Source organism: Aedes albopictus, chromosome 3, assembly GCF_035046485.1.
Source record: "Aedes albopictus strain Foshan chromosome 3, AalbF5, whole genome shotgun sequence".
In the NCBI taxonomy this organism is placed as follows: Eukaryota; Metazoa; Arthropoda; class Insecta; order Diptera; family Culicidae; genus Aedes; species Aedes albopictus.
This window is the reverse complement of record NC_085138.1, coordinates 70,741,071-70,756,584: the sequence shown is the minus strand read 5'-3', so window position 1 is coordinate 70,756,584 and position 15,514 is coordinate 70,741,071. Positions and strand designations below refer to the sequence as shown.

General features: G+C 39.1%; 1 protein-coding gene across 1 annotated transcript in view; it reads left to right on the top strand.

Annotated features, from left to right (window-relative positions):
* The first annotated feature begins 4,205 nt into the window (after positions 1-4,205).
* The window catches only part of LOC109400190 (transcription factor E2f1), a 64,661-nt gene continuing 53,352 nt past the window's right edge, over positions 4,206-15,514 (top strand). Inside the window, exon 1 of the mRNA XM_029872561.2 lies at positions 4,206-4,878. The gene's annotated coding sequence lies outside the window, so the exon portion shown is untranslated. The remainder of the gene's footprint in view (positions 4,879-15,514) is intronic.

The window sequence follows — 15,514 nt, the reverse complement described above, 5'->3', positions numbered from 1 at the left end:
TTTGAAATGTATTGTGATGCACTGTTGAAGCGGGATTTTAGGACGATTCGAACTTGGATTCACATCCACACTGATTTTCCATTAAGGCCTAACTGACATGGTTGTTTTTTCTTTATCCATCCTCTTTTTGTGTTGTTTGAATGTGTGAGTTTGCCTAAGATTTTTTGGCTAGAACGACTGCTATACTGTCGTTCTACGCATAATTGTTCCATGTATATAGGGGTTCCCATACAACATGAGTCAATGAGGCGTATAGAACGGCAGTATAGAAAAAAGAAGAATAATGATTTAGTTTGTTTTGATCAAGAACTGGATCGCGCTTAGTATCATACCTAGTATCATACGGACGTATCTGCAATGATCAATTTCTCTTTATCGATCAGGGACGACGTTACAAATTTTCACTAGAAATCCACTACATACTCTATATTTTTTTTTCTATTATAGACGGGTCATTCGCGTCTGGACATACTCTATAGAGATGAGCGGAAGTTACATAATTATGTAAATTCGGCAACGCTGTTTATTTTGCTTACAACAGCTTCCAACACTTGCCACAAAGCTAGATGTTCATACTTTGTGCGTGCGTGGTTGTAGTGGAAACTATTTTATTTACGTTTACTAATTGGCTTCTTTAACGGTGTTGAGATAATTCCATATTCTGAATCTGCATGCAAAACTGAGCCGAAATCCAAATTTTCATGAATTTTGGTGCCCGGGAACCTATTTAAAAATCAATTTGAAGTTTGTATGGGAGCGATTTGTCGAATCACCCCTCGTCGCATTTTATACTGGGCGGAGCTGTCAAGCAGTTGCCCAGCTGTCAAAAGGTAATTTCGAAAAATCTCTTCGAAATCGATTTTAGGTACCAAATAAAGTTCTAAAAATCTGAAAAAAATCATGGTGGTTCAGAAAAAGGTGCTCTTTCGTATAAAATCAAAAAATCAAAACATTTTTCTTAATTTAAAAACCCAATTATAATCGAACATTTCAAGCATAATTTTTTAAATCGACGTATCAAACTTTTTCACTGATCTGAGTAAATTCATGGTCAATGTTGACTGAAATCGAAGACGGCTAATAACAAGACAGACAGCTCTCATCCTGTCGCAGGCGACATGGTTGAAACGCCCTCAACGATTCACAGGAACATTAAAACATGATTGTGTGCGTGTGCGTGCTAATACGTACACGAAAATTGTAGCATCGCACGCACACTCATTCATGATGTTGTTCCCTGAAGTCGTTCGCGGCGCTAGTGTGCTTGTAGCTCCCAAAGTATATGGAGCAAGAGGGTAGATGTCTGTCTTGTTATTAGCCGTCTTCGCTGAAATGGTCGGTTTTATGGGTATCGCGGCGCTTGGGCGGTGGCTTCTATATTCGTCTGTTTCCACTATAACTCAGTCAGTTTTGAACCAATTAACTTGAAATGTTGTACACGGGTAGATACTATACCTATCTCACCTCATTCCAAAAGTTGTGCCAATGGACTACCCGCTTGACGCGCAGCCACAGCTGATCAGCAGGAGTAAATCCATTTAATTTTGTATGGCGAAAAGCATCTAAACTTGAATTACCTGAAATAGAAAGCTCTTCCTATAAAAATATTTGGTAGGCATAATAGTGGTTGCCATTGTGCAGAACCATTACCAAATATTTTTTCGATCAATGTATTCCCCTTCGAGAAATGTGCCTTTAGATGCTATTCGCCATGCAACATTTTTGCGATTTACTTTTAGCGATTTTTCGCGCATAGAAGCTAGCGCCACATTGGTTGCTGCGGAGAGTAGGAAAACAGCCGATGCAGGTAATTAATTGGTTCAAATTTGACTAATTTATAGTGGAAAACAGACGAAGTCACCGTCCAACTGGCGTGATTTCCTAGGGGCAAGACACTGTGCAAACGAGAGTAACTCTGAGAAATTCTGAGTAACTCATTTCACCAATGATCGACGAAATTTGTTGAAAAGCACCCCTAAAACTGCAAGAAAAGCGAGATATCGGGCAATATTGTTTTGATTTTGCGATAAATCAGGCAACACATAAGTCAACACGGGAGCAAACCGGAGAAATTCTGAGCAACTCCGTGAAGGAAAATGTACTCTCCAGCACAGTGTCTTGCCCCAAGGGTTGCATATACTGTGGATGTGGTTTGACACATGGATATTTGCCATTAAGTATGAGGCAATTTTCCTGAGTGCAAAAAACTATTGTATTTTTTACGAATAATCAGACTTTGGCGATGAACTCGCCCTAATATGGTAATAACCTAACATATATGACACATTTTCGCCTTCTTTCACCGATTCAGGAGAAACCAGCTGATTTTGTTATGAAAACATAAACAGCTGGTACTCTCTCTCTCTTCTTGGCGTAACGATCTCACTGGGACAAAGCCTGCTTCTCAGCTTAGTGTTCTATGAGCACTTCCACAGTTTTTAACTGAGACCTTCCTCTGCCAATGACCATTTTGCATGTGTATATCGTGTGGCAGGCACGAAGATACTCTATGCCCAAGGAAGTCAAGGAAATTTCCTTTACGAAAAGATCCTGGACCGACCGGGAATCGAACCCGTCACCCTCAGCATGGTCATGCTGAATACCCGTGCGTTTACCGCCTCGGCTATATGGGCCGAGCTGGTAGCCGAGAACAATAAGGATGAACGTAAACATCGGAGACCGAGAACAAAAGACCAAAATGGTAAACATTGAGACAGCCGGCGAAAACTGTCACATTGTCGGGCGAGTTGCAAAAACCCTGCGACTGAGAGTGACAGCGAAATCGAAAGCGAAATCGAAGAACGACGAAATTTACTGCATTAAAGTCTAAATCGAAAAAAAAATCGCAATACCAGTGAGTATTTTTTGTTTTTTGTATATCCCCAAAACAAATTTAATATTCTAGGAATTCTTTTATAAATTCCACCAGGTATTTGTTTGAATTTTCTTTCTTCAGAAAATCTTTCAAAAAATACATTAGAATTTTATCTAGAAATTCTTTTAGAAACTCCTTCAGGGATTCTTTAAAACAAATTTCAAATCATAAATTCTTCTGAAGATTTTTCTTGAAATATTTCGAAAAAGTTTCTAAATTCCTTTAAAAATTCTTCCTGGGAGGCTTTCAGGAAGTTATCTAGAAGTTTTTTTTCAGAAATTAGTCGGAGGATTCTTCCAAAATAATTTTTATTGAATTATCTTCCATAATTTCTTCAGAGTTCCAAAATTTTCGTATAGTGATTCCCCAAGGAACAATCACTCATTTAACCAACATTGCAATGACATTTTTATTCCACATTTGATTGAATTACAGTTTAACATTATTTCATTACAGCTTGTAATCAGGAGTTGTTCAAACAAAAGTGGAGAAGTTATTTAGCTTTCTTCTCTCCAAGCGCGATAAAGGCTTTACAGCCGGAAGAAACCTGTGTTATATCAGCCTCTTATTAAACTTGTATTCAGCTATGATAACCTTATAACGATAACGATTTTATAACGCTCCTGCACGGAAAAACGAAAGTACCCAAAAGTGAGTTCATTCCACCCAACTTCGAGGTTGCGTGCGGGAACCCAATTTTGAGTTGCTGGAGTCGATGTTTAGGTAGGTAGTTTGCATTTAGGCGTATACGGCCGAAGTACCTAAAGTCAAGGTTCTTTTTACTCAACCGTCAGTTAAAATTACTCAACTTTCGGTACTGTGCCACTTACTCAATTTTGGCTTCCCGCATCGAACTCTCAAAGTTGGGTTGTTTTGCCATTCTCTCTCTGGCAACAATAAAGAGAGCGAATGAAACAGGTTGCAAAAAAGAACTCAAAAGTGAGTTTAAAAATACTCAAATTTGGGTTCTCTTGTTTTTCAGTGTGGAGATGCCCTGAAGCTTTCCCTGAAGATGATCAAGATGCATTTTAGAACTCCCATACATTTCAAATATAACGCTCGGAGATGCCCTAAAATTATTGCACATCTGGCATCTCTGCGGATACGGACGCATAGGCTACGCTGCCGAAAATGTTATGATTTTCCTCGCATCTGACTTTCACATTTCCCTTGTAACATAGGTTCCACAAATAAAATTTGCGTCACTTACGCACACAGCCAAACTGATTTCGATTTAAATCGATCGCCATCCCAAGTTTGAGTTGGTATTGGTGTATCGACACGGTTTTTTTTTCGTTGTTCTCCCCGGCTCCGACCGACTCGAGTGCAACCAACCGCTGCTGTTGTAGTGAAAGAAAACTCAAGCTTTCAAAGCGCGGACTGCCGCCGAAAAGAAGAGTCGTTTTTCCTTTTCCGAGTGCGAGGGTTCCAACCAACCATTGAGTAGCAAAGAAGCAAAAAAGTGGAAGTCCCCATTTTGTACGCAATAGTTTGTAGAACACTGAAATTCCTGAAGTGCCCGATCCGATTGGGACAAATTTGGGAGTGGAAAGGCTTTAGTTGATGCCTGGAGAAGAAAATGATCGGGTTTTATTGATTTGCTCGGAGAGTGCGCAAAATTTTCACAATTTTTTCCACTTTGGGAGTGTGCGACGGGATAGAAGAAGAAGCTGGTGGCCGTGAAAAGTCCGCCGTCTGTGCAACAGACAATCGCTCTAGGAGTAGTGCCTATAACCTAGACGAGGTGGTAGTGTTCCAGACGAGGTCAAAAGTGAAAAAGCGCGCGCGGTTTTGGTTTGGTTGCGCGAAAACTTCCCCAAAGTGCCCAATAGTTCAATGAGAGCAAAAGACTTCCGATAGATCTCTCCCGTTTAATAATGGCTACTGTTGCCATTGCAAGTAATTTACCGCAGCGGCGGTAGTAAAGTGCCAGTGCGTTGAAATTTCTGCTGGTTGTGTTCCAGCAGATACCGAGACCGAGGTCTGTACGGAAGCCTTCAAAGGTAAGTGAATAAGGATTTTTCGATGCATTCCATTTTGTGTTGACTTCTTCTTTAGTATAGTTCTTATTTTTCCCTCGTATTGTTTTACTTCTCCCTCCCTAGAGGAAAAGACATAAAAAACGTCCCCTTTTATCAGCTTTGATGACACTTTCAAGCCCAAAAGAATACGCAAAGAAAATCGACCCCTTGGGTTCTGCTCTGCGGCCTCAGCACTCAGCAGGCCATTGTGTGTTTGTATGAATGAATGTCACACACACTGATGTCATGGTAAAACTATGGTGGTGTGGGTTTGCGGGATCAATGGGTGAGGATGTGTTGGTGTGTTTATTTTATGCTGCGCTCATCTGTCATTTTTTATGCAAAAGCAGTGTTGCCATACCTATCAGATCTAGGCAGAAAGTCATTTGGGTTGTTTAGTAAAAAAATTGCTATTTTCTATAGCCTCGAAAGAGCTGATTTTTCTGTATATAACGTGATTTTTTTTTTGCTTTTCAATTCCCTTGTTTTGATGGTTAAATAAACAGTTTTAATTTCCTTAGATAAAATCGTGAATTCAATCGATTAAAGGACAGTTCGCCCCGAACAAAAAAAAAAAATCCCCCATATAAACTTAAAATGCATTTTAAAAATAGTTCCCGGGCACCAAAATGATGAACTTTTGGATGTCGACTAATTTGGACGGGCATTCCGAATATGAAATAATCTGAATACCCCTAAAGAACCCAATTTTTAGTGACTTCCTTGGTTTTTACTGATGAGTAAAAAAGTAGGGTAAAATATAATTTCGACATGTACGGTGCAGCAGTACTGCCGTGAATCGCATATCTGTCCCATTTGCATAGGAAATCCAGCAAAGATGGGACTGATATTCGATTCACGGCAGAGTAGGGTCTTGTACCATTTGGGCAGGTGTATTTTGGGTACTTGCCGCTATAACTAAGTCAATTTCAAACTGATTGATTTGAATTTTTGTACAGAGTTGTACGTGCCTTACTCTATACCAAATTTCAAATCAATCGGTTTGAAATCGACTTAGTTATAGCGGCAAATACCCAAAATAGATACACCCTGCCCAAATGGTACAATACCCTATGTCTTGTTCCAAAGAGCGTATAAGAACAGAGTCTTCTCTCTCTCTTCTTGGCGTAACGTCCTCATTGGGACAAAGCCTGCTTCTCAGCTTAGTGTTCTATGAGCACTTCCGCAGTTATTAACTGAGAGCTTCCTCTGCCAATGACCATTTTGCATGCGTATATCGTGTGGCAGGCACGAAGATACTTTATGCCCAAGGAAGTCAAGGAAATTTCCTTTACGAAAAGATCCTGGACCGACCGGGAATCGAACCCGTCACCCTCAGCATGGTCATGCTGAATACCCGTGCGTTTACCGCCTCGGCTATATGGGCCCTAAGAACAGAGTCTTATTAAATCCAATTATTGGATCAATCATACCTTTTTTCATTTCCTTACGTTGAAAATACGCTTAACAATTGGGAATTTACTTCAAAATTATCAAAAATGTAAATTGGGTCACTGAAACCTCTCAAATGCAGTTGTGTGCAAAAGGACATACACTTCACAGTCGAATACAATATGCATCTCGAAATCGTTGAATGATTAATTGTAAGAAATTTAAAATCCTTACACACTAAATTCTGAATTGCCTGTTCAGCAATTTTTTTGATGAAAATAGAACAGCAGAACTGTTTCGGTAGCTTCGGTACCTGAGAAAAGTCCACAGAGGTTGCTCATAGCCGGTATGAATAAAAAAGCTTCAAACATGTAGTATTTTCTTCTTTCGAACATGAGTGTATACTACAAGCGTGTAATGCAAAACTGTCAAAACAAGTCTAGTGCTGCAGATTCATGTTAAATTTCTCCGTATGATTATTAGAAAAGCAAGATGAATTCAGAAAATTTTAATATACAGGGGATGGCCAAAATGTTTGGGATAGGCAACTTTTTTACTCCCACAAAAAATTCAACATGCATTTACTTTTCATAGAGTGCATCAAAAAATCTCAAATTTTGACTGTTTGTATGTGTATCATTGGTACAAATTTGGGCTCGATTGACTAATTTTTCGCGAAGTAAGAACCGTTCGGGTAAAACACTATTATTTAGACAACTAATTTTTAACTGTCATATCTCGGAAACCAGTGAACCGAATTGAATGATTTTTTTAACGTTTATCAATCATATATTGATATTTAATACGACGTTTAATAGTTTAATAGTTTAATAGTTTATTTTCAAAATTACGGGATTCTATTACAGTACAGTATCATTAAGGACAAGGAAACGACGTTATAAAATGTAATATTTTCTCACGGCGAATTAAGTTATACCGGCTTGAAATTTTTACCCATATAGAGGAAAATAAGTCAAATTTACAATACCACACAAAAAATACTAAATGTGTTCTTTCCTCAATCTAAATAGGCTCTAATATATCTGATTAGAGATAACTAGAGAACAGAAGAAGAAAATCTTTGGATATCAACACCAAAATTTATTGACATTGTTGTAAATAAAATACATTTTTTCGAGAAAAATCCAAAAAGTGTCAATCCATAATAACTTTTTTCAACGTTAAAAAGTTACCCATGTTTTAAAAGTTTGTGAAGCATATACATTTCTTAGTGTACGTTCAAAATTTCATTCAATTCGGTTCCGAGATGCTGGTTTCCGAGATATGACAGCTCAAAAATTAGTTGTCTAAAAAAAATGTTTTAGCCGAACGGTTCTAACTTTTTTATGCACTCTATGAAAAGTTATAGCATGTTGAACTTTTTTGTGAGAGAAAAAAAAGTTGCCTATCCCAAACATTTTGGCCATCCCCTGTAGATTCCAACGTATCAGAGACACAAGAAAGGGATGCCAAATTAAGCAGCCATTTCCGGCAAGCAACATTTTTAGAGATAATTCTTGAAAAATCTTCTAGGATTTCTCAAAAGCTTCCTTCCGATCTTAGTATTACACATTTAACTCGTCTGGGAGATTTTATCATATTCCTTCAGGCATTTGCTTAAGATTTCGGCCACAAAATTCCTTCGTGAGAATCTTCCAGGATTCCAAATGATTTCTCCTAAAGTTTCTCACATGAATTTTGCAGGATTTCTTTCTTAGAAATATTGGGATGGGATGAGATTTTCCCAGGGTTCATTCCGGGATTTCTGTCGGGGTTTCTTCCAGTAGGTTATGAGTATCCTTCTTCAGCCTTTGCACTATGTTGATCCTATTCCAAAAACAGGTGATTTAGGCACCGATTGCATCCGCTATTTTTGTTATCATGCATGATCACTCCCAACAAAAAATACAAAAATAAAAAATAAAAATAAAATAAATAGCGCTTATTAAGATTAAGCGCTAAGAAGATTCCTTTCAGTGTTTTTTTTCGGGATTAGTCTTGCAGAACTGAATCTGGACTTTCTTTCAAGATTCTGAATGCACTGGGACCTTTATTAACGCCATGGATTGGGGGTAGCATTGGGAAAATCTGGCTAAGACATCGATTTTTTGAATCGATTCGAATCGGATCAGCAAAATCGATTCACCGATTTAATCGAATGCTAAAAACGATTCGTTTGCTGCATGTAAAAAGACATGGACAACGTCTTCAGCTTTCGGCTGTACAGACTGTTTTAAACTTAACATTAGGCAACGGACAACGGAGCATGCACCAGTGGAAACGGGGAAGAAACTATTCTCACGAAAAGTTTCAACGCCCGAAGCGGGAATTGAACCCTCACCCCATAGCATGGTGCGATTATAAGCTTGGCGACCCTAACCGCACGGCTACGAGGCTCCACAAGTTCAAGTTCATGGTATGTTTTATTTGTTTGAATAAATTCAATATCAAAATTTGAGGTTGCTGTTCGATGTGCATTCGCGACTCTGATTCGAAAATGGATATAACGTTGAGACAGTGTATTCTAAAAAAAAATTATCTAAAGAAAAATCCTGAGATGCTGATTTTCCCCAGAACTCTGAGAAGTATTCCCATATAGTACAGAGAAAAATTCCCGCAGACTCCTGAAAGAATTTCCCTTAGAATCTTTAAAGAGACTCCTCTAGAATTATGAGAGACATTTCTTCAGAATGCTGAACATGATTACACCAGAATCCTGAGTGACATTATTTACAAAATAAAGCAAGACTCTTCCGGTATCTTGGTAGGAATTCTCTCTGAATTCTGTTAAGGATTTCCCTAGAATCCTGAGAGAGATTACTCCATATCTATGAGAAGGATTGTCTCAAAGCCCCGTGAGGAATTCTCCCAGAATCATGTGATATATTGTCTCAGAATCCTAAGAGAAGCTTTCCCTTGGCCTCTTGAAATTCTCCCAATATATTTCCAGAATCCTAAGATGAATTTTTCCAGAACCCTGAGAGGAATTCCAAGAGCGGTTCTTCGACATTCTTGAGACAAATTCATCTAGAGAATACTGAGAGAGATTCTCACAAAAAAAAAAACATTTTCGGAATTCTAAAATGAATTCTCCTAGAAACTTAAAAGAAATCACCCAGAATCCTGGATAGAGTAGCTTAGAACCCTAAGAAGGATTATTCCAAAAGACTGTAAAAGATTCTTTCAAAATACTGGGCAGAATTGCCAAAGAAACCTCTCGCAGAATTCTTGGAACCTCTCGCAGAATTCTTGGAAATAGTGTTCCCCCAAAATTTTGAGACGAATTCCTCCAGAATCCTTTTAAGTATTTTCCCAGAACTCCCCTCAAATCCTGGGTAGAACCCTTTAGAATGCTGAGAATAATTCTGCCAGAATCTCGAAAGGTATCCTCCAGAATTCTACGAGTAATTCTCCAAGAATCCTGAGAGAGATAATATGAGGGTTTCTTCCAGATTCTTAAGAGAAATATATGTAGAAATCTAAGAAGCATTTTTCCGAAAATCTTATCTGATTCTTCCTGGAAGGGATTACGAAAACATTTAAAATGGACTTCCTCAGCATCTTGAGAAGGATCTTCTGGAATACCTCCCACATAAAACAGAAAAATTACCACAGATTTCTAAAAGACATTCCCCCAGAATCTTTGAAATGACTACCCTAAACTTCTGAAAGGGATTGTCTCAGAAATACTCTCAGTGTTCCTCAGATTCCTCTAGAATACTTTAAATTATTACACCTGAATCTCAAGAGAATCTTCCACTAATCTTGTCAGGGATTTTCCCTGATTACTACGAGAATACCTCTAGAATCATGTGTGGAATTCCCACAGAATCCTAAGAAATATTCCCCCAGAATTCTGAGATGAACTTCGCTACACTTCTGAGAATGCTGAGTATGATTCTCCAAGAAGCCTGAGGGGAGTTCCTGAGAATGTTGAGAAAGATTTCCTCAGAATTCTGAGTGGGGTCTACTTCAGTTTTCTGAAAAAGATTCTCTTGGAATATTTTATAGAAATTCTTCCAGAATCCTGAGGGATTCCGTAAGATTCCCGAGATTGATTCTCCATGAATCCTGTGACAGAATGCTGAGAGACGTTTTTCTTCGGGATTCTTCGAGAATGCTTGGATGGATATCCCCAAAACTCCCTGGCGGATTCTTGCAGAATCCTGAGAGGGATTCTCCTAGAAATTCTCCTGCAGTATTGAAAGACATCCCATTAGAATCTTGAAAGAGATTGCCCCACGACCCTGAGAGAGATCCTCCACATTACTAAGAGAAATTGAATCCTGTGAGGGATTCTCAAAAAAAAATGTTCGGAACCCAGAGATGGACTGACCTAGGTTCTTGAGAAGGATGCGCTAGAACCATGAAAGGGTCACACTAGAGGCCATAAGGAGAATTCCGTTAAGCATCCTGAGAAAAATTCACTTAGACTCCTGGGAGGGATTGCCCAAGAAACCTGAGATATACAGGTATGCCTCGATTGAGTGGACCCTAGATTATATAGACCCTCGATTTTATGTACTTCTATTTTATGAACATTTTATCAATGGTTGAATTCTACAGTGGATTCTGAAAAAAAAGTAATTTAATATTTTTGAATCGAAAGAAAAATCGAATGTAAAAAAACGATTCGGTCGATTTTGTGGAGCTTCAACATCGATTTAAAAAAATCGATTATTCGGAACAAAAACATCGATGTTGCGAATATCGATTCAAAATTGCTCAACGCTAATTGGGGGTGCATAAATTAAAACAGAGCACAAAAAGGTTTTTTTATCTGTATTAACGAAATTTTCAGCCCTAGGCTAGTTCATCTAGGGACCCACGCTTTACTTCCCTTCCGAAGGAAGAACTCACATTTTATGAGTTTGTCGGGAGTAAGATTCGATCCCAGGTCCTTGGCGTGATATTCACGTGTTCTAACCTTCACACCAGATCCGCTCCGCAAGGTTGAATTTTGTGAATAGATTAAGTCACTACTGCGGAGACTAAGTTCTCGAGAAAAGGTTTTGCCTGTGGGTGTTTTATATGGCACCAATGGGGTTTCCTGGGCTTTCAGGGATGTTTGGTAGCGTTGAAAGCCGAGGGAGCGAACCTGGTGCAATAGTTAAAGCATTTTGCTATCACGCCGTGGACCTGCGATCGAATACCACTACCGACAATCTCACAAAATGTGAGTTCTTTCTTCGGGAAGGAAGTAAAGCGTGCGTTCCGAGATGAACAAGCCGCGGATTTTTTCCTCCCTCCTCTCCTCTCCTCTTCTTGGCGTAACATCCTCACTGGGGTAAAGCCTGCTTCTCAGCTTAGTGTTCAATGAGCACTTCCACAGTTTTTAGCTGAGAGCTTCCTCTGCCAATGACCATTTTGCATGTGTATATCGTGTGGCAGGCACGAAGATACTCTATGCCCAAGGAAGTCAAGGAAATTTCCTTTACGAAAAGATCCTGGACCGACCAGGAATCGAACCCGTCATCCTCAGCATGGGCATGCTGAATACCCGTGCGTTTACCGCCTCGGCTATATGGGCCCTTTTTTCCTCCCCTGTTGGAGAAATTAGGTCACTGCGGTTAATAAGTTTCTCGGAATCAAACTCCCCGTTCCCCAAACCCCGTTTAAACTTACCTGAAATCCCCCCCTCAACCCAAGTAAAATCATCTCTGAGGCAGGGTAATGCATGTATTTTGGACAGGCTGAGGACAAGTGAATCAAAATTCAACCATCGCGCAACAATAATGACAATGTCGCAACCTGCATTTTCGACAGTTTCGATTTTGGGTTTCCAATAATTAATTATTCACGAGTTGAAAAGTACGCAACAAATTCAGCTTCCGTTTTGTCTACATCAAACATTTTCGAGATCATGTTATTATCTGTTACCAGTTGGGATAAAGAGTAATCGCTGGATTGTGAATTTACCGGCTACTTGTATTCCATCGGTTACTTATGTAGCCGTTCCACTAGCTACTCAATGACATTCATGTTTTGATGATCAAATTAAATTCCTAGGAACTCTCGGAGGAATCCCAGGAGAATTTCCTAGAGGAATCTTAGGAAATGCTTCTGGAGGAACTCCTGGAGAAACTCCTGTAGAAATTTCAGGAGGACCTCCTAGAGGAATCCCTTGATGAACTCATGGAGGAATCCCTGGAGGAACTCTCGAAGGAATCCCAGGAGGAACTCTTGAAGCAATTCCAGAATGAACAACTGCTGGAAGAATCCAATAGACGCAACTCCTGGAGGAGATCCCAGAAACATCTCCTGGATGGATCTGGATAAATCCTATGAACAACTATAGGAGAAATCCCTGGAACAACTGGTCGGGGTTCTGCTAAACCGAACCAAAGACCATTTTTTGAAAAATTAAGTTTTCTTAGCCATTAAGTGAAGAAAATGATGATCTTCCTTCCATGTAAAAATCCAGTAATTCTGACAGCTCTTCGTGGAGTAAATTCAAAATTTCTGTTTGGCGGAACATACTAAACATCATTTTGCATCCAACCAGAGTGAACTGTAAACCATTCGATAGAATCAGCGAAACATAGTTTTGATCCAGGTGCTGAACATTTCAAGTTATCCTTATGGCCGTCAGATTTCTAACTTCTAACCAACTCATAGAAACAATCTGTGAGAGAAATGAACACGTTATTAGAAATATGGGTGTGGGAGGAACCAATTATGTTTCGATGGCGCTGATTGCCATTTTTCCAAATCACATTCAGCCAGACCGAACCAAGTCCACAGCATTTTAGAATCAATTTATTCTCAACAATACAAAAACCAACTGGTTTTTAATACCAGCGTTATGTCGACACACCTCATACTGGTAATTTAACACAGGAGCCGTCATTGAACAACAAGCCTAATCAGATTAATGAAGCTTGAAAAAAATCAAACACTTGGTTCGCTTTGGCTGATCGAAAAATGGCGTTTTCACGAAAACCATCCTTGAGAAGAATGTTTAGAACTTGATTCAGACTTAACGACTGACCTTCAGCAAGGTAATATGACCTAGAGGTAACGCGTTTGGTTATCACTCAGATGATCCAAGTTCGAATCTCTTTCATATTTTTGAAAACTTTTTTGTACTTAGTGCACTTTGGCAGAACATTTTCATGGTTTGCCTCGACCAGCATAAATTTGAAGTACACAAATTGCTCCACATTCATATCTCAGGACCTCAGGGTATGCAAGGACATCTTTTGACATAATCATTCTTGCTCTGTGCCTCCACATGCACCGCTTATGAAGAAAAAGCATGGGTGGGAAAAGCTGAGCTGGGAGGGCTTCCGCCATTCATATTTCAAACTATTTTGAGACCTTCGTGCTACCATACTATACGCGTCCATTTTTATTCATGTAAAGGATTGTGAATGATATCGATTTCAACTTGATAGACGATGAAAAATCGAGATTTTTTTTCACTGTCCAACTGGTTTTACCTAAAACAAAAAAAAAACACATTCAGCCAAACTGAACTATAAACCATTTTCTAATGTTTTTGATCAGCCAGAGTGAACTGAGTGCAAAGTACCAAGAAATAAAATGTAACTATATCAATGATTCCAAATAATTTACATGTATTCTTAATTTCTGATGGTTAATGAAGGCTTGTAAGTTACATGTGTGCGGAAAAGTTTCAAATAATCTTCGCTGTTGTTTATTTGTGAGTGGTTGAACTTTAAGCTCAATTATCTCGGAATTATCTTTTTGGCGCTTAGTTCGGTTTAGCAGAACCCCGGCCAAATGCAATTTGGACACCGAATATATGTTTTGGACATCCTCAGGTAAATATAGTTTGGACAGGGCCATTATCTCAAAGTTTAGGCTATGAATACGGTTAAATCACGGAAAGTAGTGTAAATTAGCAAAATGTTTTGTTTCAATTAATAACATTTCTTCGATTAAGAAATAAATATTTAGGTAGGTTAGGTAGTTATTATAGTTTTTGCACGAATGCACGTATTGTTGTAAAGTGTCTTTAATAAAATTAATTAAATAATAATATAGTTTTTGCTAGATTGGCTGCCTAATGCCTCTTTAATAAACATTTCTCATTGCAATACACACTTAATTTGGAATACCGTGTTATGTAAATTTTTGACGAAAATAAAACAGCAGAACTATTTCGGTAGCTTCGGTAATCGATTTTACTGAGGCTCAGTACAGTAGACGTTCGATACCTGCAACATGTTCACGTTTCACTTAGCGAACGAAAATCCGATAACTGCTACACCTGACAGTGCCAACAAACCATCAACTGACGTAAAATGAACGTGAACTTCATCCGACTGTTCATTTGGGCTAACTTGGCGCACAATTTTGATGTTTGGCGGTGCGATAGCTGCAAATTTGTTGCACTTACCGGGCTTGCAGTTAAAAAGCATTGCAGTTAAACCGTTTGCACCGACCGAACGTCTACTGTCAAAACCGGGTGCAAAAGGTAAACAATACAGTATAGCTGTATTCCTATATCATGGTGCGATTAGAAGCTTGGTGATCCTAACCGCACGGCTACGAGACGCCACATATGATATGAATAAATTGAGCAAAAGCTTTTACTTTGCTAAAATGCATGTGTCAAACCTTTTCCTTGAGCATTTACTCTGGTTGGCATGATAAAACTAAAAGTATGATCATTTACTTTTCGAACATCGTAATCCATATGAATAAAATTGGGAAACATGAGTAAATGCTCACAAAAGCCTATGGACCATGCTCAGTTAAAAGTGAACATATTTAAATATTACTTAAACGTCAAATTGTGATCACAGGATGTTTCTCGGAGTACAATTACCACACTTAGGGAAGCTCTGATGACCCTTCGAGGTCACAAGTGTCCATGTCTATGACAAAAACATGACCTTAGGCTTACCTAGATTGGTATTGAACTTAATCATTTTCGAAGTCGAACCAATATGTATGGCCATTAAAAGTTGTTTTGGGGTAATGCACCCCAAAATATGGGTATCAAACTATCCTCCTGCATGAGTCCCACGAGGACTTCCAGCAGGAAATTCTGTATGAATCCCAGACGGAACTCCTGGAGAAACTTCTGGAGAAATCCCAGTCGGAATTCCTGGAGGAATCCCAGGAAGACCTGAAGGAATTCCAGGAGGTCCCTCAAGAGGAACTCCTCCATGATTTGGGGAAGGAGGGGGGTCTAGAAAAGTGTAACAGTACGTGTATTGGGTATAGGAAAAGTGCGTGACAGAGGGGGGAGGGG